Below are 24,824 nucleotides of genomic sequence, written 5' to 3' on the forward strand. Positions count from 1 at the left end.
GTTAAAATTCTTGGCCAAGACCTACCCGCTTCAAGTCTTATGATAGAGGACCCAGGAGAGGGAGATCTATTTCATAAGAAGTAGAGGGGGCATTCAAACTCCTGTAAACAGGAGATCTCATAACTCCACAAGCAAGCACAAGTCCAGCATAAGACACAGGATCAGAAAAGACAGGGATAAACCTGGACTCTACCTTCATGTTGGGCTGATCTTCTTGATAGGAGGCCTGAACTCTGAAGGAGAGAACTGGCCAGTGCACTGCTAATTTTCAAATACTGTGAAAGGCCTTTTTGCATTGGTTTATTTGGTTTTGTTAGCTCCTGGGACTCACGGAAATCTCTGTAGTAACATGAACTGGATACAAACTCAAGAAACAGCCCAGGGACTAAATCCCAGATTAGCACTTTAAAATATTAAAAAGTACAGTGTGCAGCAAAACATTATAAGACAAACAAAGAAACAGGAAACTATGGCTTATCCAATGGAGAAGGATAAAATTCCAGAAAATATCAATGAATAAGACTAGACTGTGGGCATGCTAGACAAAGACTTAACAACAAAGAAGACAGAAAGAATTAATGGTTATCAGGAAAACAATGAATGAACAATATGAGAATCTCAATAAAGAGACAGAAATTTTAAAAAGGAACAAAACAAAACTACTGGATTTGAAGACCACAATAACTGAAATGAAAAATTCCCTAGAGGATTTCCAAACCATATTTGGAGTTCATAGAAGAAATAATCTGAACTTGAAGACAAAATTGAAATGAGTCAGGTTGAGGAGCAGAAAGAAAAATGAATTATTAAAAATTAAGATAGCCTAAGAGACCTGTGGGACACCATCAAGCATGTGAATATATGTAAAAGAGAAATAGAGAAAGTAGCAGAAGGAATATTTAAAGAAATACAGGCAAAAATTCCCAAACTTGGCATAAGATGTAAATATGCACATCTGAATATCCCAATGAACCCCAAACAGGATAAACCTGAAGATAAGTATGCCCAGACACATAGTAGTCAAACTGTTGAATGCAAATGACAAGGAAAGTTTTCTGAAAACTGCAAGAGAAAAGCAATGTATAATATAAAAGTGAGTCTCAATAAGATTAAGTGACAATTTCTCTTCTGAAACCATGGAGTCAAGAAGGCAGTGGGATAAATTTCCAACCTAGAATTTATATCTAGTGAGGCTGTCTTCAAAAATGAAGGAGAGATTAAGATATTCCCAGATAAACAAAAGCTGGGGGAGTTTGTCATCTAGACTTGCCTTATAGGCAATGCTAAAGAAATTCTTCAGACTTAAAGAAAAGACACTTGACAGTGGATTAAAGTGTCAGAAAAATAAAGACTGCCACTAAGGTTAACCATATGCGTAAATTAAATTCCAGTACTAAAGTATTGCATTTTTTTGGTATGTAACTCAACTTTTTACTTCTTACAGCTTGAAAAATGCAAATGCAGACATAGTAATGATAAATCTACGGTTTGGGAAATACATGTATAAAGATAACATTTGTGAGAAGTAGAACAAAAGGGTGGGGGATAGAGGAATATAGGAATAAGGTAGATGTATGCTACTGAAATTAAGTTGGTTTCAAATCAAACTTGATTGTTATAGATTTAGGATGTTAAATTTTAACCCCTTGGTAACCACAAAGAAAATATATGAAAACATATACAGAAAGAAATGAGAAGGATCAAACAATTACAATCTAATCAACACTAATACATTTGCCCACACAAGATCGCATCAAAGATAATGGCATTTTAGGGGACATAATACATTCAAACCAACACAGATTCCAAATGATGCAAGACAAAAATCAAATAAGTAGAAGAGTAGCCATTAATGGAAGAATTGAGGGACAAAAAGGTATAAGACTTACAAAGACCAGGTAGCAAAATGGCAGAAGAAAGTCTTGCATTGGCAGTAGTTACTTTAAATGATAATGGATTAAACTCTACAATCAAAAGGTAGAGATTGGAAGAATGGATAAAAAGCATGACCCAAATGTATGCTTCTTACAAGAGACTCACCTTAAATTAAAAAACATAGATAGGCTGAAAGTGAAAGGATGGAAAAATATATGTACTATGCAAGAAATCTGAGGCAGGTATGATAATATCAGATTCAAAAAAAGACTTTGTAAAAACAGTTACAAAGGAAAAAGAAGGTTACTATATAGTAATAAAGGGATCAATTTAATAAGGAAACATAAGAATTATAAATATATATAGTATCTATATATTTATATATGAAATATATATTTCATATATATATGAAACAAATACTGACAGATTTGAAGAGAGAAATCAAGGTTCTATATTAATAGCAGGACACTTCAATTACACCACTTTAAATAATGGATAGAACATCTAGGCAGAAGATCATAAGGAGTTAGAAGACATGAACAATACTATAAACCCACCAGAATAGCAGATATATAGAACACTTCACCCAACAGCAGAAAAAGACATGTTTCTCTTATGCACATGGATAATTTTCTAGGATAGATCATATGCTAAGTCACAAAACAAGTTTCAATAAATATAAAATATATTGAAATCATACAATGTGTCTCCCCTGATACCAATGCAACGACGCTAGGAATAAATAACAAAGGGAGAATTGAAAATTTTACAATTAAGTAGGAAATAAATGATGCATGCTTATCTAGTGAGTCAAAGAAAAAATCATGAGGGTAATATAATTAGAATACATTGACTGAAAAAGAAAGCACCACATACCAAAATTTAAGGATGCAGCAAAGGCAGTGATGAGAGGGGAATTTATAGCTCTAAATGCTTACATAGAAAAAGAAGAAAGACTCCAAGTCAGAAAAATAACCTACAACTGGAGAATCTAGTAAAAGAGCAAATTAAACCCAAAAGGGCAGAAGGAAGGAAATAGCAAAGATTAAGTGGAGATAAATGAAATAAAGAATTAAAAAAAATAGAATCAATAAAACCAGAATTTGATTATTTGAAAAGATCAATAAAATCCCCAACCCTTAGCTAGACTGACAATGAAAAAAGAGAGAGGACACAAATAACTGAAATCAGAATGAAATAGGGGACGTTACTACTGACTCCAGAGAAATAAAAAGGATTTTAAGATGATACTATGAACAATTGTACAACAACAAATTATATAATCTAAATTAAGTGGACAAATTCCTGGAAACTCACAATCTACCTGCATTGATTCAAGAAGAAATAGAAGATCTCAACTGATCAATAACAAGTAAAGAGATTGAATCAGAAATTAAAAAACCTACCAACAAAGAAAAGCCAGGACAAGATGGCTTCACAGGTAAATTTAACCAAACATTTCAAGGAGCATTAACATCAATACTGCTCAAAGTGTTCCAAAAATTTGAAGAGAAGGGAACATTTCACAACTCGTTCTAAGAGGTCAGTATCACCATAATACCAAAACCAGATAAAGATGTGACAAGAAAAGAAAATTACAGACCAACATCCCTTATGACTATAAAATTAGAAATGCTCAAAAAATTAGCAAAACAAGTCCAACAGTACATTAGAAGAATTATACACCATGATTAAGTGGGATTTATCCCAGACATGCAAGGATAGTTCAACAAAAGAAAATCAGTAAATGTAATATACCACATTGATAGAACAAAAGAAAAAAAAAGCACATGATTATCTCAATTGTACATGAGAGATATCTGAACAAATCCAGCATCTCTTCTAGATAAAAACACTTATAGGGTATATACGAAAATCTTGCAGTTAACATTAGTCTCAATGATTGGGAACAAGACAAGGATGCTCAGTGTCACCACTGTTATTTGACATTATACTGGAAGCTCTAGTCAGAGCAATTAGGCAAGAAAAAGAAATAAAAAGCATTCAAATTGAAAGGAAGAAGTAATGCTTTCCCTATTTGCAGACATGATCCTATATATAGAAAATCCTAAAAAAAATCTACAGCAGAATGATGAGAGCTAATAAATAAACTCTGCAAAGTGACAGGGTACAAGATTAATGCACAAAATTGGTAGTTTTCCTATGCACTAATAATGAATAATCTGAAGAGTAAATTAAGAAAAAAAATTCCATCTGCAATTAGCAACTCAAAGAATCTACGAATAAATGTAACCAAGGATGTAAAGGACTTTTCCATGGAAAACTACAAAACATTGCTACAAGAAATCAAAGAAGACCAAATGGAAGGACATTCCTTGGGCATGGATTAGAAGACCAAGTTTTGTCAAGATGTCAATTCTATCTAAAGCAATTTACAAATTCAACACAATCCCAATAAAAAATTCCAACAGCCTACTTTGCAGAAATGGAAAAGCCCATCATCAAATGTATATGGAAGAGTAAGGGGCTATGAATAGCCAGAACAATTTTTAAAAAGAAGAACAAAGTTGAAGGACTCTCAATACCTAATTGTAAAACTCATTACAAAGTTACAGTGTTCAAAACTGCATGGTATTGGTACAAAGACAGACTTATAAACAGAATTAAATTGAGCATACACAAATAGAGACACTCACATCTACAGCCAATTGAGTTTTCCTAAAAGTGTCATGTCCACTCAATTGGGAAAGATAAACCTCTTCCACAAATGGTGCTGAAAAAACTGGATATCCATATGCAAAAGAGTGAAAGTGGGCCCCTAACTCACACCATACATGAAAATCAACTCAAAATTGATCAAAGACCTAAAAATAAGAACCAGGACTATAAACTCCTAGAAAAAAATGTAAGGAAGCGTCTTCAAGACAATGTGTTAATCAATGGTTTTTTAAAAATACTTTACACCTAAAACATGAACAACAAAAGAAAAATTAGATAAATGATACATCATCAAAACTAATAACTTTTGTGCATCGAAAGACTTCATCATGAAAGTAAAAAGACAATCTGCACAATGGGAGAAACTATTTGGGAACCACAAAGCTGATAAAGGTTTAATATCTGTGGTGGTTTGTAGATATGTACCCCAGAAAAATATGTTCTTAAACTTACTTCATTCCTCTGGGTGTGGACTCATTGTAAGTAGGACCTTTTGGCAAGCTTACTTCAGTTAAGATGTGGCCCAGAATGGATTTTAATCCTATTACTAGAGACCTTTATAAGCAGAATGAAACAGGCAGATAGAAAGCCACAAAGAGAGCAGCCAGAAGCTGAAAATCAATAGAACCCAGAAGAGAAGGGAGAGACTAATAGATGCTGCCTTGTGTCTTGCTATATGATAAGCTAAGGACCAAAGATTGCTGGCAGTCAGCCCCAAAATGCCAGTCTTCAGGACAAAAGCATTCCCTTGATGAGGTTTTGATGTGGACTTTCTTTAGCCTCAAAACTGTGAGCTAATAAATTCTGCATTGTTTAACTTGACCCATTCCATGGTATTTGCTTGAGCAGCCCAGGAAACTAAAACAAATTTTGGTACAAGGAGAGTGGGGTGCTGCTGTTGCAAATACCCAAAATTTGGAAGCATCTTTGGAATTGGTAATGTGTAGAGGCTGGAAGAATTGTGAGGTGTTTGAAAGAAAATTGCTTGGAAGAGACTGTTGGTAGAAATATGGATGCTAAAGGTACTTCTGATGAAGCCTTAGAGGAAATGATAAATGTGTTATTGGAAACTGGAGGGAAGGCAATCCTTGTTTTAAAGTGACAGAGAACTTGGTGAAATTGCATTCTGATGTTAGATGGAAGGCAGAGCATGAAAGTGACGAACTTAGATATTTAGCTGAGGAGATTTCCAAGTCAAGTGTGGGAGGTGCAGCCTGGTTTCTCTTTGAAGTATATAGTAAAATGTGAGAAGAAAGATCTAAGCTAAGAACAGAACTCCTGTAAACAAACAAACAAAAAGAAGTTGATGGTCTGGATTCCTGTGAACTACAGGCAAAGTGGACAAGTTTCAAGTGTTTTGCAAGATTTGTATGAGCAGAACCACTATCAGTGTGGACTGAAAGTGTCAGAGAAGCAACAAATTAATGGAAGAATGGCTTCAAAGGCAATACCATGGAAGCCAAGGTCTGGACTGCAGACTACTCCTTAGGCCAAGAAAGCAGGCCCATCCTTGTGTATGGAAAGGATGTGTCCTGGCATTTGGAGATGGTAGGTCTGCCCCATTGTCCAAGGAGAGCACTGCCACCCCAGTGCCAGTGCTTGAAGATGATGGGGCCTGTTCAAAGAGTCTGTCCAACACGTCAGTGCTCAGAGAAAGTGGAGTCTCCACCCCAGCGTTTGGGAGAGCATGGCCTCTGCATAAGCACTTGGAAGCAGTAGAGCTACTGCTCCTTTAGGCCTGAAGGACAAAGCATTGATCTGTAGATGACTCTCAGATCTTGAAAGCTAATGGAGTTTACCCTGCTGGGTTTTGGAATTGTTTGGGATCCATGGTTCTTATTTTCCTTCCAATTTATCCCTATTGGAATGAGAATGTCTCTCCTATGCCTGTCCCTCCCTTGTTGAAGCAGGTAACTTCTTTTCTAGGTTAGATTTCACAGGTCCACAGACAGAGTGGAATTGTGTTCAGGACAGACCACATCCATAATTTTTTATGAGACTTCATACTTAGAATAGCTATTGAAATGGCTTGGGGTTTGGGGGATATTGTGATGGAATGAATGTATTTTGCATGTAGACTGAACATATCTTTTTGGGATACAGAGGGTGGAGTGTGGTGGTTTAGAGATATGTACCCCAGAAAAATATGTTCCTAAACTTAATCCATTCCTGTGGGGGTGTGAACCCATTGTAAGGATCTTTTGATGAGGCTACTTCCATTAAAGTGTGGCCCCAGATGGATCTTAATCCTGTCACTGGAGTCCTTTATAAGCAGAATGAAGCTCAGACAGATAGAAACAGAGCCACAGAGGGAGCATCCAGAAGCCGAAAATCAGAGGAACCCAGAAGAGAAGGGAGAGACCATGTGCCACTATGTGCCTTGTCTTGTAACAAGCTAGGACCAAGGATCTCTGGTAGCCAGTCCCAGAATGCCAGTCTTCAGGAAGAAAGCAATGCCTTGATGTGGACTTTCTTTTAGCCTCAAAACTGTGAGCTAATAAATTCTCATTGTTTAACCTGACCTATTTCATGATAGGAGCCCAGGAAATTAAAACACTATCCCCAAATTAAAAAGAAATCCTACAACTTGACAACAAAAAGAGAAACAACCCAATTAAAAAATGGGGAATAGACTTAATAGACATCCCTCTAAAGAAGATTTACAAATGGCCAAAAAGCACATGAAAAGATACTCAACTTCATTGGTCACTAGGGAAATTCAAATCAAAAGCACAATGAGATACCATTTCACACCCACTAGAATGACTCCTATTGAAAATAGAATTATAATCAAGTGTTAGAGGATGTGGAGAAATAGGAACACTTGTTCTGTGTTGATGGGGATGTAGCTGCTGTGGAAAATAGTTTGGTGGTTCCTCAGAAAGTTAAGTGTAGAATTACCATATAACTTGCAATCCCACTTCTAGGTATATACCACAAAGAATTTAAAGCAGGGAGTCAGATATTTACACACTGATGTTTATAGCAACATTATTCACAATTGCCAAAAGATGGAAGCAACCAAAGTGTCCATCCATAGATGAATGCATAAACAAAATATGGCATATGCATACACTGGTATATTCAGCTATGAAAAAAAAATGAAGTTTTGATACATATGACAAAATACATGAATGTTGAAGACATGTTGAGTGAAATAAACCAGACCCACAAGGAGAAATATTGTATGATCTCACTGATATAAAATAATTAGAAGAAACAAATTCATAGAGTCAGTAACCAGAATACAGGTTATCAGGGACCAGGGTGGGGGCATGGAATTGGGAGTTAATTCTTAATTGGTGAAGAGTTTGTCTGGAGTGATGTAAAATTTTGGTGATATAGAGTGGTGATGGTAACACAATATTGTGAGTATAATTAACACCACTGAATTATATATTTGAATGTGGTTAAAAGCAGAAATTTTAGGTGCTATATGTGTTGCCAGAACAAAAATTAAAACAAAAAATAACCATAGGACTACAACATAGACAGTGCACCCTCATATAGCCTATGGACTATGGTTGCTATTTCAATTATAATAATATTCTCTCATCAATTGTAACAAATATACCACACTAATACAAAAGGTTAAAAATGGGGGTGGGTATATTGGAACTGTATTTTCTGTATTATATTTCTGTAAACCTGAAGTTCTCTAATAAACAAAACTGAAGATGAAATGAAGACATTCACAAATAAAATGTGAGAGAATTTTATACAAGCAGACCTGCCCTACAAGAAATACTAAAGGAAATCCTTTAGGCTGAAATGAAAAGATATTAGACAGACACTCAAATTCACATGAAGAAATAATAGGATAAGTAGAGTAGGTAATGAAGCTATGTTGGAGCAAAGTTTTTGTATACTATTGAAATTAAGTTGGTATTAATATGAACTAAATTGTTATAAGTTAAATGTTATTTTTAATTCCAAGGGCAATACCTTAAAATAACTAACATATATAGTAATAGAAGCAACCAGGGAATTAAAATATCACTCTTAAAAATATTCATTAAACACAAAAAAGAAAAGTGATTGAGGAAGAGAGGAACAAGACATAGCACATACAGAAAGCAAAAAGCAAACATAAATCCTAAATTATTAGTAATTACATTAAATGTGAATGGATTAAAGACATCAATGAAAAGGCAGAAATTGGAAGAATGGATTAAAAGGGAAAACATGATCCAACTATATTGTTTCTACCAGACACACACTTTAAATTCAAAGATACAAATAGGTTAAAGGTAAAACGATAGAAAAAGATATATCATCACACCAACCAAAAGAGAGATTTTTGGTTGCATGATGTTGCAAATAGAAAATAAACTAATATCAGACAAAATATTAAGACAAAAATTTTTACTAGAGAGAAAAAAAAATTTGTAAATATATATGTCCCTAACAACAGAGTCCTAAAAATACATTAAGCACAAATTGACAGAATTGAAAAATAAACCAAAATTTGTTTTTTGAGAAGATCAACAAATTGACAAAACTTTAGCTAGACTAACCAAGGAAAACAGAAAATAATAGTTGGAGACTTAAATATCCCACTTTCAATAATGAATAGAACAATTAGAATATAAACAAGGAAATAGAAGACATGTAAATCACTGTAACTCAACTAGACCTAACAGACATCTATAGGATGCTCCACCCAACAACAGCAGAATATATATTTTCTCAAATGCACAGGGAAAATTCTCCAGGATAGATCATATGCTGGACCTTAATAGAGCATCAGTAAATTGAAAAGGGCTAACATCATATAAAATGCTTGGCAACCACAAAGGAATGAAATAAAATACAGAAAGAAATTTGGGAAAACCATAAATATGTGGAAATTTAAAAACAAATTCCTAAATAACCAATATGGCAAAGAAAAAAATCACAAGGAAAATTGGGCAACATAGAAGAAAGATTATACACACAACCAAGTGGGATCTATCCTACGAATTAGAGTTGTAATGCAATATGCCATATTAATAGAATGAAGGTCAAACATCATATAAACATATTAATATATTCAGAAAATGCATTTGAAAAGTTCAATACTATTTCAGGAAAAAGAAAAGCTCAACAAATTTGGAAACTTGGAATAGAAGAGAAATTCCTCAGCTGGAAAAGGGCATATACAAAATATCTACAGCCAGCATCATACTTATGGTGAAACACTGAAAACTAGCATCATATTTAATGGTAAAAGAGTGACTGTTTTCCCAGGAAGATCACCAATCAGGAACAAGAAATGATATGCCCTTTTGCCACATACATTGAACACTGGACTGAAGGTTCCAGACGGGGGAATTAGGCAAGAAAATGGAATAAATTGCATCCACAATGGAAAGAAAAAAGTAGAACTGTATGTATTTATAGAAGACATGATGTTGCAAAAAGAAAATACGAAAGAATCTGCCAAAAATACTATTAAAATCAATCAACAATTTCAGCAAGGTTTGAAAATACAGGATCATAATGCAAAAATCAATTGCAATTCCATACACTGGCAATGAGCAATCCAAATATGAAATTAAGAAAACAATTCCATTTAAAATAGCACCAAAAAGATAAAATACTTAGGAATAAAATTCACAAAAAAATGTAAAACTTACACTCTGAATCTTACAAAAATCTGTTAAAAGAAATTAAAGACCTAAATAAATGGAAGGATATCCCACACCCATGAGTCAGAAGAGTTAATATTATTAAGATAGCAATAATCCCCTAGTTGACCCACAAATTCAATGCAATCCCTATCAAAATCTCAGCTGGATTTCATGTAGAAATTAATGAGCTCATTTAAAAATTCACATGGAAATTCAAGGGACCCAGAATATCCAAAAAGTCTAGAAAAATAACAAAGTTGGAGGACATATACTTCAAAATTTGAAAACATATTACAAAAAGGGTACAGTAATCAAATCACCATGGTACTCATATAAAGATAGACATATGGATCAATGTAATGAAATCAAGAGTCCAGAAATAAACCTTTATATTTATGGTCAGTTGATTTTTGATGAGACAATTGTCAAGACAATTCAAAGGAGAAAGAAAAATCTTTTCATCAATGGTGCTGGGACAACTGGATGTCCACATGCAAAACTATGAGTTGGTCCCCTAGCTCATATCATATACAAAATCAATTAAAGACGAATCATAAACCTAAACATAAGAGATAAAACTCTTAGAAGAAAACAGGACCAAACCTTTGTGACCTTTGGTTAGCAATGGTTTTCTTTAATATGACACCAAAAGCACAGGAAACAAAAAAATAAATAGAGAAATTGGAATCCATGAAAATTAAATCTCTGTGCTTCAAGGATACCATCAAGAAAGTGAAAAGACAGCCTAGAGAATGGTAGAAAATATTTGGGAATTATATATCTGATAAGGGACACTGACCCAGAATATATATAGTAAACTTACAATTCAACAATAAAAAGTCAGTTAAAAGTGGACAAAGGATTTAAATAGACATTTCTTTAAAGAGGTTATAGAGAAGGTCAATAAGCTCACAAGAAGATGCTTAATATCTTCATTAAGAAAATTCAAATCAAATTGACAATGAGATATGACTTCACACCCACAAGCATGGCTAAAATATAAAAATCAGACAATAATAAGTACTGACAAGAATGTGGTAAAATTGGAATCCTCATACATTGTTGATGGGATTGTAAAATGTTGCAGCCACTTTGGAAAACAGTTTGATAGTTACTTAAATGTTAAATGTTAAATATGAATTATCATATCACCCTGCAATTCCACTTTTAGTTACATATCCAAGATAAATAAAGACATATGTGCATAGAAAAAGTTGTAGATGAAGTCATAGCAGCATTACTCATAAAAGCCAAAAAGTGGAAACCACCCAAATGTCCACTAACTGATGCATGGATAAAAAATGTGGTTTATCCATTTAAGAAACTATTATTCAACAATAGAAATGAATAAAATCCTAATACACATAAGAAGATGAATGAACCTTGAAAATAATATGCTAAGTAAAAGAAGTCAATCACAAAATACTACATATTATATAATTCCATTTACAGGAATTTTCCAAAATAAGCAAACTTTTAGAGACAGGAAGTAGGTTAGTGTTGCACACTATGAATATACTAAAAAGTAGTGAAGTGTACAACTTAGGGTGAATTCCACAACATTTGAATTATATCTCAGTAAAGCTGTTATCAAAAATCTGTTACTTGAGGTGAGGTGGGACAAGATGGTGGCATAGAGAGGTGTGGATTTTAGTAAGTCCCCTGGAGCAACTAAGAAGCAACCAGAAACAACTAGTAAATAATCTGGAACAACCGCTGGGGGACAACCATGACTGTCTGCACATTGTATAGCAACCTGGGTTGGGTGGAATGGCTTAGATCACAGCACAAAATGTGTAAGTAAAAACTGCGGAACCACTGGGACCCCCCTCTCCCCAACAGCAGACTGAGCTGCAGGACCTCGCTGTGGTAGAAAGCAGCAGTCCTGGAGCAAGCAAATATTGCTCAGCCCAGCTCCAATTGGGGTTTTAATTAAAAAAAGTGACTGCTGAACACAAGCTACAAACGTAGACAAACCCCTAACAAGCAGCAAATTACCCTGAGGTCGCCCCCAGTGGAGAGGAGGTGGGGCAGACAGAAAAAAAAATAATTAAAAAAAAAAAAAAGGAAAAATATAGAGGCTTTTACAGACAACTCACCCTAAAGAGCCAGAAAATGCCTATGCCCCAGGAAAGGGAGCCCAAAAGACCAGGTGCTCTCTCTGACCGGCAGGCAAAACTGGGGGGCTGTGGACTGGCTCTGAAAAGGGGCTTTCTTTCCCTTTTTCTCTCTCTCAACCTGGGTGACTCAGTGAAGAGAGCCTCAGCCATTTTCAGTTTGCAGCACTCTGACCCAGACAGAAGTGGAGTTGACCGAGTCAGAGAGACAAAGGAGCTATTCAAATGCAGAAGATAGCTCCTTAGGGGGTGAATGTTCCCTAAGAGGAAAGAGATGGGGCCCAGCTGTCCTGCCAGCCTTCCCTTAAGAACTCAGACCCCAGGGCCTGGGGGAAAACAGTCAAAACAGAAACAACTTAAACTGAGATGAAAAGGGAACATACCTCTTTACACTAATGGGGAGTGACAGGCTGACAGGCTCCACCTTCTGGGCAGGTTAGGAAAAGTACAGAGGCTAGAGGCCTCACAGGAAAGTCTGTCAATCTTCTAAGATACATCCTCTGGGAAACTTGAAACTGAATATAACCCCATTCTGAGACCTGAACTCGTTCTGGTCTTGGAGAATCTGATTGGACAAACCAAGGAAACCAGATGCCTAGACAACAGAAAACTACAAATTATACTAGAATAAACAAGGATATGGCCCAGTCAGAGGAACAGACTTACACCTCAATTAAGATACAGTTGAGATATTGTTTCACTTTAAGAAACAATCAATTAAAGATTTTCAAAGAAATATGCTAAACCAAGTCAGCAAGTTTAGGTAAGATATGGCAAAATTGATGAAGGCTATAAAGAAAACACTGGGTGAACATAAGGTAGAAATTCAAAGTTTGAAAAAGCAACTGGCAGAACCTATGGAAATGAAAGCCACAACTCAAGAGATGAAAAATACAATGGAGACAAACAACAGCAGATTTCAAGAGGCAGAAGAAAATATTCAGGATCTGGAGAATAAGACACGTGAAATCCTACACACAAAAGAACAGATAGGGAAAATAATGTAAAAATATGAGCAACTTCTCAGGGAATTGAATGACAACATGAAACTCATGAATATATGTGTCGTGGGTGTCCCAGAAGAAGAAGAGAAGAGGAAAGGGGCAGAAGCAATAATAGAGAAAATAATCAATGAAAATTTCCCTTCTCTTATGAAAGATGTAAAATTACAGATCCAAGAAGTGCAGTGTACCCCAATAGAATAGATCTAAACAGACCTATGCCAAGACACTTAATAATCAGATTATCAAATGTCAAAGACAAAGAGAGAATCCTGAAAGCAGCAAGAGAAAAGTGATCCATCACATACAAAGGAAGCTTGATAAGACTATGTGCAGATTTATCAGCAGAAACCATGGAGGCAAGAAGGAAGTGGTGTGATATACTTAAGATAAGGAAAGAGAAAAACCACCAACCAAGAATCCCATATCCAGCAAAAGTGTCCTTCAAATATGAGGGAGAGTTTAAAATAGTCTCTGACAAACAGACAATCACAGAGTTTGTGGACAAGATATCTACTCTACAGGAAATACTAAAGGGAGCACTACAGACAGAAAGGAGAAAACAGGAGAGAGAGGTTTGGAACACAATTTTGGGTGACAGTAGCACAGCAATGTAAGTACACTGAACAAAGATGACTGTGAGTGTGGTTGAAAGAGGAAGGTTAGGAGCATGTGGGACACCAGAACGAAAGAGGAAAGATAAAGACTGGGACAGTACAACTCAGTGAATCTAGAGTGCTCAACAGTTGTGATAAAATGTACAATTATGTTTTTATATGAGGGAGAACAAACGAATGTCAACCTTGCAAGGTATTAAAAATAGGGAAGTATTGGGGAAAAATACAATCAATGCAAACTAGAGACTATAGTTAACAGAAACATTGTATTATGCTTCCTTTAATGTAACAAAGGCAATATATCAAAGCTAAATGCCTATAAGAGGGGGACATAAGAGAGGGGTATGGGACTCTTGGCATTGGTGAAGTTGTCTGTTTTACTCTACTTGAGTTTAATTCTATCTTTCCTTTTGTTGCTTTTTAGCTGTCATTTTTTTCTTTCTTTTTCTTTTTTCTTTTGTCTCTCTACCTCCTTTGACTCTTCCTCCTTCTTTATGGAAGAAATGGAGGTACTCTTATATAGATAGTGATGATGGTGACGAATGCATAAATACATGATTATACAGGGAACCATCAATGGTTTACTTAGGATGGAATGTATGGTGCGTAAACAAAACCATCTTTAAAAAAAAGTGTTGAGGAAGAAACCTTGAGGGCACTATATTGAGTGAAATAAGTCAGCTACATAAGGATAAATATTGTATGGTCTCAATGATATGAACTAATTATAATATGTAAACATGTGGACATGAATATAAGTTATCAGGATATAGAACAAGGCTAAAGAATGAGGAGCAGTTGCTTATTATGAGCAGAATGTTTAACTAGGTTGAACTTAAGTGTTTGGAAAAGGATAGAGGCGACAGTAGCATGTTATTGTGACAATAACTAACGGTGCTGAATGGTGTGTGAATGTGGTGGAAAGGGGAAGCTTAGAGGGACGTATGTCACCAGAAGGAAAGTTAAAGGTTAAAATATGGGAATGTATAAAACAGTGACTCTTGTGGTGGACAATGTCCATAAGTTACTGTACAAATATTAGATCTCTCTTTCATGGACCAGAACAAATGTATGACATTATAACTAGAAGTTGATAATAGAGGGGTATATAGGGAAAATATACCTATTGCAAACTATGACTACAGTTAGTAGTATTTTACCATTTTTTCATCAACAGTAACAAATGTACTATACCAATATTGTGAGTCAATAATGGAGGGGGTTGGTTAGGGGTATGGGAGGATTTGAGTTTTCTTTTGTATCTTTATTTCTTTTCTGGAGTAATGAAAATGCCCTAAAAATTGAAAAAAAATTGTGTTGATGGATGCACGGCTCTATTATGGTAATGTGGGCAATTGATTGTGCACTTTGGATCTTTGGATGATTGTATGGTATGTGAACAATCTCAATAAAATTGAATTTTAAAAATCTATTATGTAGGTGCTTCATGGAAATGTTTGGAAAGGCAAGAGTATATAATGTGTAGAACCAATTTGGAGAGAATTGCAGCAATTCAGGTAAAAGATTATGTTGGTCAGGACTAGGGTTATGGCAGTAGAAGTAGACAGACTTGGAGAAATAGATTTGAAAAATATTTTGGTAGTATATATAAAATCAATAGCACTAACCTCTTTGATCTCTTCTCTGGGACTGTGCTAAGTTCTTTGTATTTATCAATTCATAATCCGCCCAACCCTTTGTAGTGGGTGCTATTTTAATCTACATTTTACCAATGGAGAAACTGATATACAGAGATACAAAGTGAATCTATCAGCATCTCTATATAAGAAGCATAATAAAAATTTGGTATTATTTCTTAATGGAGCTCAGTTTTAGGAAATGTTAGATAACTACAATTCCAATTTGGAGGCTGCGTCGCTAATTGACTCTCTCATGCTGTTTCACCTTGATACTTTCATACTTCTAAACACATAATCTTGGACCATGTCTCTCCTAGATTTCTGGCCCCCAAAGATCATAGATCAGCAACAAGCCCAAGGCTGGGAGTAAGCCCACTTCTGGATTCTCTTCTCCAGGGAAAAGATCAATAGAAAACTCCAGACAACCAATACTACCCACCTCCCAACACTCTCAGACTCACCACCATTATCTGCTTTCAATTGACTGGCACTGAGTTCTTTATACATTTTCTCTCTTTTTATGTCAATCATAGCAAGAAGTCCCCAATGCGACTGTTTTCTCCTTATCTCCCTGCATAAGGCTCTGTGTATCCTTCATTTCTTCCTCTTTCTCTCTTTCTCCCCCCTGTCTCTGACTACTGAAAATTTTCCACTCTGCCCTTTGGGTTTCTTGGTCCGTTGTCAGCAAAAGCCCCTGCATCTTCAATCTTTTTGAGCATTTTCTTTATCTTCTTGTTCTGAATGAAATCTCATTTCTCATCTCTCTCTCTCTCTCTCTCTCTCTCTCTCTCTCTCTCTCTCTCTCTCGGTCTCTCTCTCTCCTCTCCTCTCTTTTTAGTCATCTCATCCAGGCTCATATCAATGAACTCTATATTCATGACTTCCAAATTTATACATCTATCCAAGATCTTTTCCGAAAAATCCAAGATCTTTTCCAAAGTCCAGATGTATGTATCTTTCTGTCTCTGTCTCATCACTCTCTCTTTTGGTGGATAGATAGATAGATAGATAGATAGATAGATAGATAGATAGACAGGCAAATGTATCTGCCAACTTGACGTTTCTTCTTGGATGTCTAATAAGCACATCAAAATTGAACACCTGATGCCCCTAAACAACCCCTTTACCTTCAGGCTTTACTATCACAGTTGATGGCAACACCATCCATTCAGTCTTTCTCTCACAATCCATGTCCAATATCATGGGAAATTCTGTTGGCTTTACTCACAAATACATTCAACATATGGTTACTTCTCACCAATTCCTCTGCTTTCACCATGCTCTGAGACATCACTCTCTCTGCCTTCCAGACTAGTTTCATTATGCCTTTGCTATAACCTTACAGTCCATTCACATGACAGCAGAAGAGATGTTTTTAAAACATGGGTCAAATCTTGTCATTCTTGCTCAAAATCCTGCAATGACTCCCTCTTCCATCCAGAGCATGTCTTCTAGATTTCTATTACCTTTAGGACTTCATCATCTGCCACTCTTCCTCTAGCTCATTCTCCTATTTATAAAAATTCTAGGAAGGTCCCTGACTCAGGAAATACCCTGCTGGAAACAGTCTTCCCTTAGATAGCTACATAGCGCATTCATTCACCTTTTTCAGGTCTTTCCTCAAATATTGCCTTCTCAATGAGGTCTACTCTGACCACCTTATTTAAAATTTCACCTTCCTTGCCCCCTCTCATACACCTAGCTCTCTCAATTTGCCTTACCTTACTCTACTTCACTTCCCTTTCAAAATGCTTGTAATCCTGGAATATGTTATCTAGTTTACTCATTTATTGTGTTTAATTTTTGTTGTTCATCTCCATCTATGAGAAGATAAGCTCCCTTAGAGAAGAAATTTTGGCTTGGTTTGTTTTCCAGTATATCCCTAGTAATAACCAGAAGAATATCTTGTACAGAGTAGGTGCTCAGTCAATATTTGTTAAATGAATAGATGAAAAATTGTATGTCCAAGTATTGGTATTTATTGAAGAATACAATGACATGTTTTTGATCACTTTGGGAATATACAATTAAATTTTGACCCCAAGTCACTGCAGGTAAAGTTGGAGGAAAAAAATGAACTGTTTTTTAACAGACAAAATATAAAAGCTATAAAACTAGCCATTTACACCCCAGGATAAAGACTGTGGCAGACCAACTATAATTAACTCGCCAAAATCTTTGCCACCTTTATAAGTTTTTATGCTGTATTAAAATTAGGCCACTGTTGGGGATAGACTCATGTCCCCCATAAAGACATATAAAAGTCTTAATCTACCTTTCTGTAGTGTCAATCCATTTGTAAACAGAACCTTTGAAGATGTTATTATTAGTTAATGTGTGGACTCATCTAAATAGTATCTTTAAACATGATACCAAATTTAATCAGGGTTGGCCTTAATCCATAAGACTAGAATCCTTATAAGCAAATGAAATTCAGACATGGTCAGTAGAAGCTAGAAGTCAGAAGAAGCAAGAGAATGAAGCAGATCACCATGTGACAGAGGCAGGGATGCAAGCCAAGGACTACCAAGGATTGTGGCAAGCCAGCACCAGAATGCTGCAGGCTCTGAGAGAAAAGCATGGGCTGCCAGGACTCTGGTTTGGGATTTGTAGGCCCCCAATCCATGAGATAATAAATTCCTGCTGTTTAAGTCAAGCCATTGTATGGTGTTTATCAAAGCAGCCCTGGAAAATTAAGAAAGCAACCTGTTGAGAAGTTTAGTCTATTACAATATCCTTTTGTATTTTCTTCTTTTTTGTATTTATATGAACTTCCTTCCTCTAATAGTATTACGTCTTCTGGACTCCATCTTTCTCCCTGCCCATCTCAGATTAATCCATATTACTATGGTTCAGATACCTCTGTGTTTTAAACTCTGTCTTAGGTTTTGGTGGTTATTCCAAGAAAAGAAAAAATGGTGGTCTATACTGGTTAGGGCTTTTTTAATTGCAAGTGATGAAACCCAACTTGCAGTGATCATTAGATCCAAAGGAAAACAGAAGAATTTATTATTCACAGCAGTACCTGAGCCTCAAAATAGTTTTAACCAGCAACTCAAACACCAACAAGATCCTCTCTCCATCTTTTATTTTTGCCATTCTTGGAAGATGGCTTCATTTTGTCTCATTACAATTCTGCTTTATTCAAGTACTAGGAAACCTAGTTTTCGAAATGCACACATTTAATATTGTATGGTTTTCATCACTGAAGGGAGACTATTTTGATAGCCTCTCTGGCCCAAATTCTATACATCTGGAGGACAGGTCTCATCATCCTAGACAGGCTCTGCTGCCTACCTCTGTGATAAATTTGTGAGGTAATATTGCACAAAAATTGCTGCTTGCATGGAAGCTAAGTGGATAGGAGGTTGCATTTCTCATAAAAGCGGGTGCTGTTTAGCCCAATCAATATATCCTCTACCTGAAACCTATAATCACAGAGTTTGTTTACAGACAAAGACCAAATGATAATTGAGAGAAGTAGGCATTTATAGGAGACTTTATAATCAATCAAACTGTATTTAAGGGTTGCTAGAAAAAAAATGCCGTAACTGTGAGCTGGTGGTATCAACTGAAAGCACTTTGAGAGGTTAATATTAAGCTGGTAATCATGCAAATGTTGGATTGTAGAAAGACAAATGAGCATAAGAAACATCTACTCCCGTGATTTCCATACTAGTATCTTTCAGCCTTACTACCTGAAAATGTGGAGGGAGGTTTCTGTGAACTGTTATCTTGTTTTCTTTATTAAATATATTTTTTATTCTATTAAATTTCTTTTCCACAGTACAAAACAACAAGATCATCAACATCAAACCTCTGCTTACTGCAACTACTGATATAGCATACAGCTGTAAATAAACAAAATGCCTAATCTCCCCCCACCCCATCTCATTGCCTCTCCTGATCACAGAAAGATATGTGAATATATGGAGACACATGGGAGTTGTTTTACATATTCCTTTGAAACTTGATTTTCTTAGTTAATATGTCATGGGCCTCTTCCAAGTCCATAGAAAAAACTCTAAACCATGATTTCAAATGGCTGCATAATATTTCAAAAAAGAAAGTAACACAATTTATTTAACCACTTATTTATTGATGTTATTCAGATTCTTTACAGTTTTCACCTCTGCAAACAATGATGCAGTAAAACTTTTCTTAATACTTGGGCTTAACAGCTTGCTCTTTTATTTCAGTAAAATAGAGTTCCAAAATTGTTATTTCTGGAAGACAGATTATGCCTGTTTTAAATTTACAAAAACTTTGTAGGAATTCATTTTCATATCAGTCATATAAGAGAGTACCCATTTCTCCATATCATCAAAACGTGTGGCATTGTTTCCTTTTTAAATGTGAGGATGTAATTTCATTAATAACTTGCTTTGCTCTGATGACTATTGCAATTGAACATATTCTTATATGTTTATTGCTAATTGAAATTTTTTTCTTTACTGAATTACAAACTCATATTCTTTGTTCAAGTATCCATAGATTTGTTTTCTTGTGTGATCAATTTGGAAGAGTTGTTTGTTTATTTATTATAGAATGATCATTATTTCACTTTTATATGCATTGCAAATTTTTCTTGTCTAATGTATGTGGATATTGCTTTTTCTTATTTTTTCTACACTCACACACACACATATATATATACACACACATATGTGTACATTTACTTTTTTTCTGTATTATGTGGTACTTTTCTTTATAAATTTTGAATTTTTTGTCTTTTGAAAATTTAGCAAGAAGTCCCCATGTACCTTATTAGAAGCTCTCATTTTGACAGTACATATAAATTTTTGATGAATAGAAAATTACAAAATGAGGCTATTGTTTAGTAAATGGAGATTGTGTTGAATTTAACAAAGCTGCCAAGGCATCCTTGGTTGTAAAGTGACCGGAAATTGCTGATCTAACCCAAACGACTAATTTTATGTTAGGAGCAAAAAAGGCATAATAGCAAAATAACTTGGCTTTGCCTCCATTGTTGAAAATGAGCAAATTTAATGGATCTGTGAAAGAAGTGCAAATACTTTCTGAAAATACCTTTAATTTGAACAAGATGAAACTGGCTACATATACCTTCCCAATGACTTTCTACCTGCTATATGCTTCTTTCCACTGTCTCTTGCATTATTTTACAGAAAAGAGCTAGCCCAACCACGTAGTAGTGGGGGGAGTTAATCCTCTACAGGGTTAATCCTCTGTATCTCTTTAAGGGCATAGATGGGGTAAAGTTGTACTAACTAGATTTAGCCCACCTTAACAGCAGACAAGATTTCTAGTCATCTCCGCTGAATCTCTCCTGTTATCACCATAGCAACATAGTCCCATAATAAAACAAAATATTTTAATAAAGAGAAAGACTGTGTAAAGTGGACTGATAAGCTAATTCAAAAACACATGCAAGATTTCTGGCAACACAGACCTGAGTGTTATAGGGATGGCCCAGAGGGTGGGGAGACAAATTATGGACAGTGGATGTCAAGAGGGAGGGATAAGATGTAAAATTATTCATTAACAGTTACAACAGCAATAATTAGAAAAATTTTGAGCCCTCATTTGCTCCTGTCATCTTTAACAAGGCACACATCATGAGAAAATCAATAGGGCCAGTGCCTTCGCTGCAATCCTGAATGATTGAATCAGACTCGTAAGGGTTACTTATATACCAACTGCAAGTGTAGGGATAGCTATGTATATCCAAATAGAACAGTTTAGAATGTGAAGTTAATAGGAAGAAGAATTTGATATAGGATTAAAGCATCTCAAATACCAGTCTGATGCTAATGACATATCTCAAAAGTATCTGGAGGCCATTCAAGATTCCACCTGAGTTATGTGATACTTCTGTATAATATATCTCTTTCCTTGGAATGTTCCATTTGAGGCACTAATGAAGTCTTCAGAGTCTCCATTTTCAAAAGTGGTCCATGGGGTTCAGTGGTCAATGAAGGGCCATTTCATCTGAAGCTACTTTTAAGTAGCTGGGGAACATTGTTGAATGTGTTGTGGTTGTTTTGTAAGACTACAAATCAGTCAAGATATTGGGAAAATGTAATCTGGTAATACAAGTTTTCTCCCCAGCTAAGGGTTAGATATCTTTCAAATTTGTCCTTATCCCTTGACCCTATCTCTTGAGAGCCTCCAAGAATCTCTGTTTTGGAGTTTCCATTATCTTTCACTTGGGTCACTGAAATAACCTCCTTAATGTTCTCCTAATTTTCTGTCTCATCCCCCTATTTTCTCCAAAGTTCAGCCTGATCAATCTTTCTAAAATATGAAGTTCATTATGCTTAAAATACTTTGAGGATCTTCCTTGCCCACCTTTTTATATAGTTTGAACATTTCAGAGTGGCATGGTGTCGTAAAGAGTCTTGACTCCATTTTGTGATGTTTGACTGCTCACAGCTTTAAGCCTCACCCCTTACTCCTCCCCTTCTGCCCACATCTGTGCAAACCCATAAGGAAGGTTGGATGCTCCCTGTGTGGGTGCCAGTTGGAAATTCAAACCATGCATGCAGTAACTCTCACCAAGGCTTGGGAATCCTCCCCTGCTCTCCCCGAAAAGCTTCATATAAAGTTAATTAATAAGCTATTTCATATCCCTTTGGTGTATGTGTAGCCACATCAGTCTTGACATCTGAATAAAATTTGGTCCATCCTATTTATACAGAGTGATCACAAGACTTACCAGGGTTTTCTGTCTAGAGCTTCATCTAGTACTTCTACCTCCTCCCTCAGCAAGAAAATATTTATTGAGGACTAATCTATGCCCTGCATTCCTAGGCATTAGGGATATGGTGGTGAACAACATAAACAAGATCCCCATTCATGGAGCTTAATATTAAAATGCAATGGAACAAACAGTAAGAAAAAAATTAATAAATTAATTCGTATGGTGATAACTGTTATAAAGAAAGGAAAACTGGATGATGTAGCATAATCACATGACTTGAACACTAAGTGGCAAGAAGTTATCACCCATGAAAATATTTAGGATCAAACATTCCAGGCAAGGAGAATAACAAGGGCAAAGTCCCTAGAGTGAAAAATAAGGAACTTGTGATGTTTGAGGCATAGACTAAATACCATTGTTTCTGAATGTAGTAAGCAAGGGAACGTAGTAAGCAAGGGAGAGAGTAATAAAAGGTAAAGATTAGAGGAACAGGAAAGGGCTAGATCACAAGACCTGGAAGGTCACAGTAAGGAATATGGAATTTATTCTAAGTTCAGTAGGAAGTCAATGGAGGGTTTAAACATGATGTTTTTATTTTTCACAAATAATTCTGGCTACTAGGAGGAGAAAGAATTATAGTGAAAAACAATGGAAACGTAGCAAATAGGGGACTAAAGAAAATAATTCAGATCGAGTTGATGGTGACATGGATGATAGTGAAGGCAGTGGAGAAAAGAAGTGGATGGATTCTGTGTATATTTGGAAGTAGAATACAGAGAATTTATACGTTACTGATTGAGGGTGGCATGCCCCTTTTATCTAGGCACACTGAACAATATGCAGTTGCTGAATATATCTCTATTTTATACTTAATGTACCCTGAAAGTGTAACCTTCCTCTTTCAAGAATCCTTTGCTTTGCCTTATCATTTTGGGCTCACACAGAATTCTGTGAATACCCGTATGGTTATGCTTATAAAATATATTGTAATTTTTGTTTCTGTTCTCAAGTAAGAAATTAACTCAGTCATGAGCACAGTGTTTTGCACAATGTTGGCAGTTAATACACCTCTGTCACATGAATAAGTGAGAGAGTGAGTTATGAGACACTGCAACAGAGGGCCATAAGTAAGGCCTTTGAGCTTAGAAATGGACCTAGAATTTGGTGACTACTCTTAAAGGTCAGGGACCCATCTGGAAGACTTCTTTTTATTATCGCAGGAACTTTCAAGACGAATGATCAGAACATCTTAAATGGTAATGATCTGGAAAAAGAGAGAGGACTTACAAAATGGAAAGTGAAAATAGTAACTTGGGATGCTACATAATTAGCTTAAAAGACAAGCTAACCGGAGAGAAGAAAGCAACTCATCCCAAGAAAAAAGATTAAATTAATCTGAGTACAAGGTCAAGTCCTATTACCCAATACATTAATCTTGCAAGACTTTCCCCCCAAACTTAATTTTAAATCATGACTGCTATCCTCTTACTTTAAGGTGGATTTCATACTATAAGAGCCTCTTAGGAAAAAACATATTTTAAATCATATTTTTAAATAATAGAATATTACATGAAATTGAGATTTCTGATTCAGACCTTTTCATTACTTTCCTTTGTCAAGTGATTGACTTCCCTCTGGGTCTCAACTCCCTCATACATAAAATAAATAATATTAGAAAACTCAACATCCTTCCCAACTCTACTATTCCATAAGTTCTATGACACTCATCGTTACAGGCTTTTCCTTGTCCTGGATACTGCCTGTAGACCTAATCTACAATTGGTTCACTGATGTGATAAGGAGATCACTATAATTTCACTTAAAATATACATAAAATGCTGGTGTGAGCATAGTTGAGAGAAGCACAGGGATGTAAAAATTGGAATTCTGGTAGGAACATAGACATTGAAAGGTTTTTCAGCTAAACAGTCACTGTGCTTTGCGTGAATAAGTTTCCTTGCATTAAGGCCTGCCACTTTTACAGTTTACAAAGTGCTTCCACAACCATTATTTAAATAAATCGTCAAACCTATTGGCCTCTCTACAATGTTGGTGCAGTCACTTCCATTCTACAGATGAGAACAAGGAGGCTAAGAGATGTCATATCATGAAATGAGATAACTTGGCCAAGTTCTCTGAGATAAGAAGTGGCTGAGATGCGATTCCATCAAAATCTTATTCCAAAGACAACCATAAAGGCCTGTCTTACCAACTACTCTGGGAAACATATGCCAAACCCTTTTAATGAATTATATAAAACACAAAGTAAAATTGGTCAAGTAGAACAGTGGAGTGAAAAGTCATAAGGTAAATTGTAAACTCACACTTTTCCATGGGATTATTTGGATAAGACCATTCTAGGCATGCGTTTGATTAGAATTCCATCTATTTTATCTCTGCAGTTCTATGGAGTAGAGATATCTAAACCTAATTTAGTGATACATAAAAATAATGGCTGTGACATAAGGATCCATAATATTTTATGTTTAGAGAGTGCATCACTTCTCCCAGGAAAAAAATTTTAGATTTGTATTATTATGAAATATAATTGTTTTAGTTTGCTAATGCTGCAGAATGCAAAAAACCAGAGATGGATAGGCT

At 35.6% G+C, this 24,824-nt stretch overlaps 1 pseudogene; it reads left to right on the forward strand.

The window, feature by feature from the left end:
* The first annotated feature begins 6,006 nt into the window (after positions 1-6,006).
* LOC119536902 overlaps positions 6,007-24,824 on the forward strand; it is a 57,756-nt pseudogene continuing 38,938 nt past the window's right edge.

The sequence above is a fragment of the Choloepus didactylus genome, chromosome 6 (assembly GCF_015220235.1).
Source record: "Choloepus didactylus isolate mChoDid1 chromosome 6, mChoDid1.pri, whole genome shotgun sequence".
NCBI lineage: Eukaryota > Metazoa > Chordata > Mammalia > Pilosa > Megalonychidae > Choloepus > Choloepus didactylus.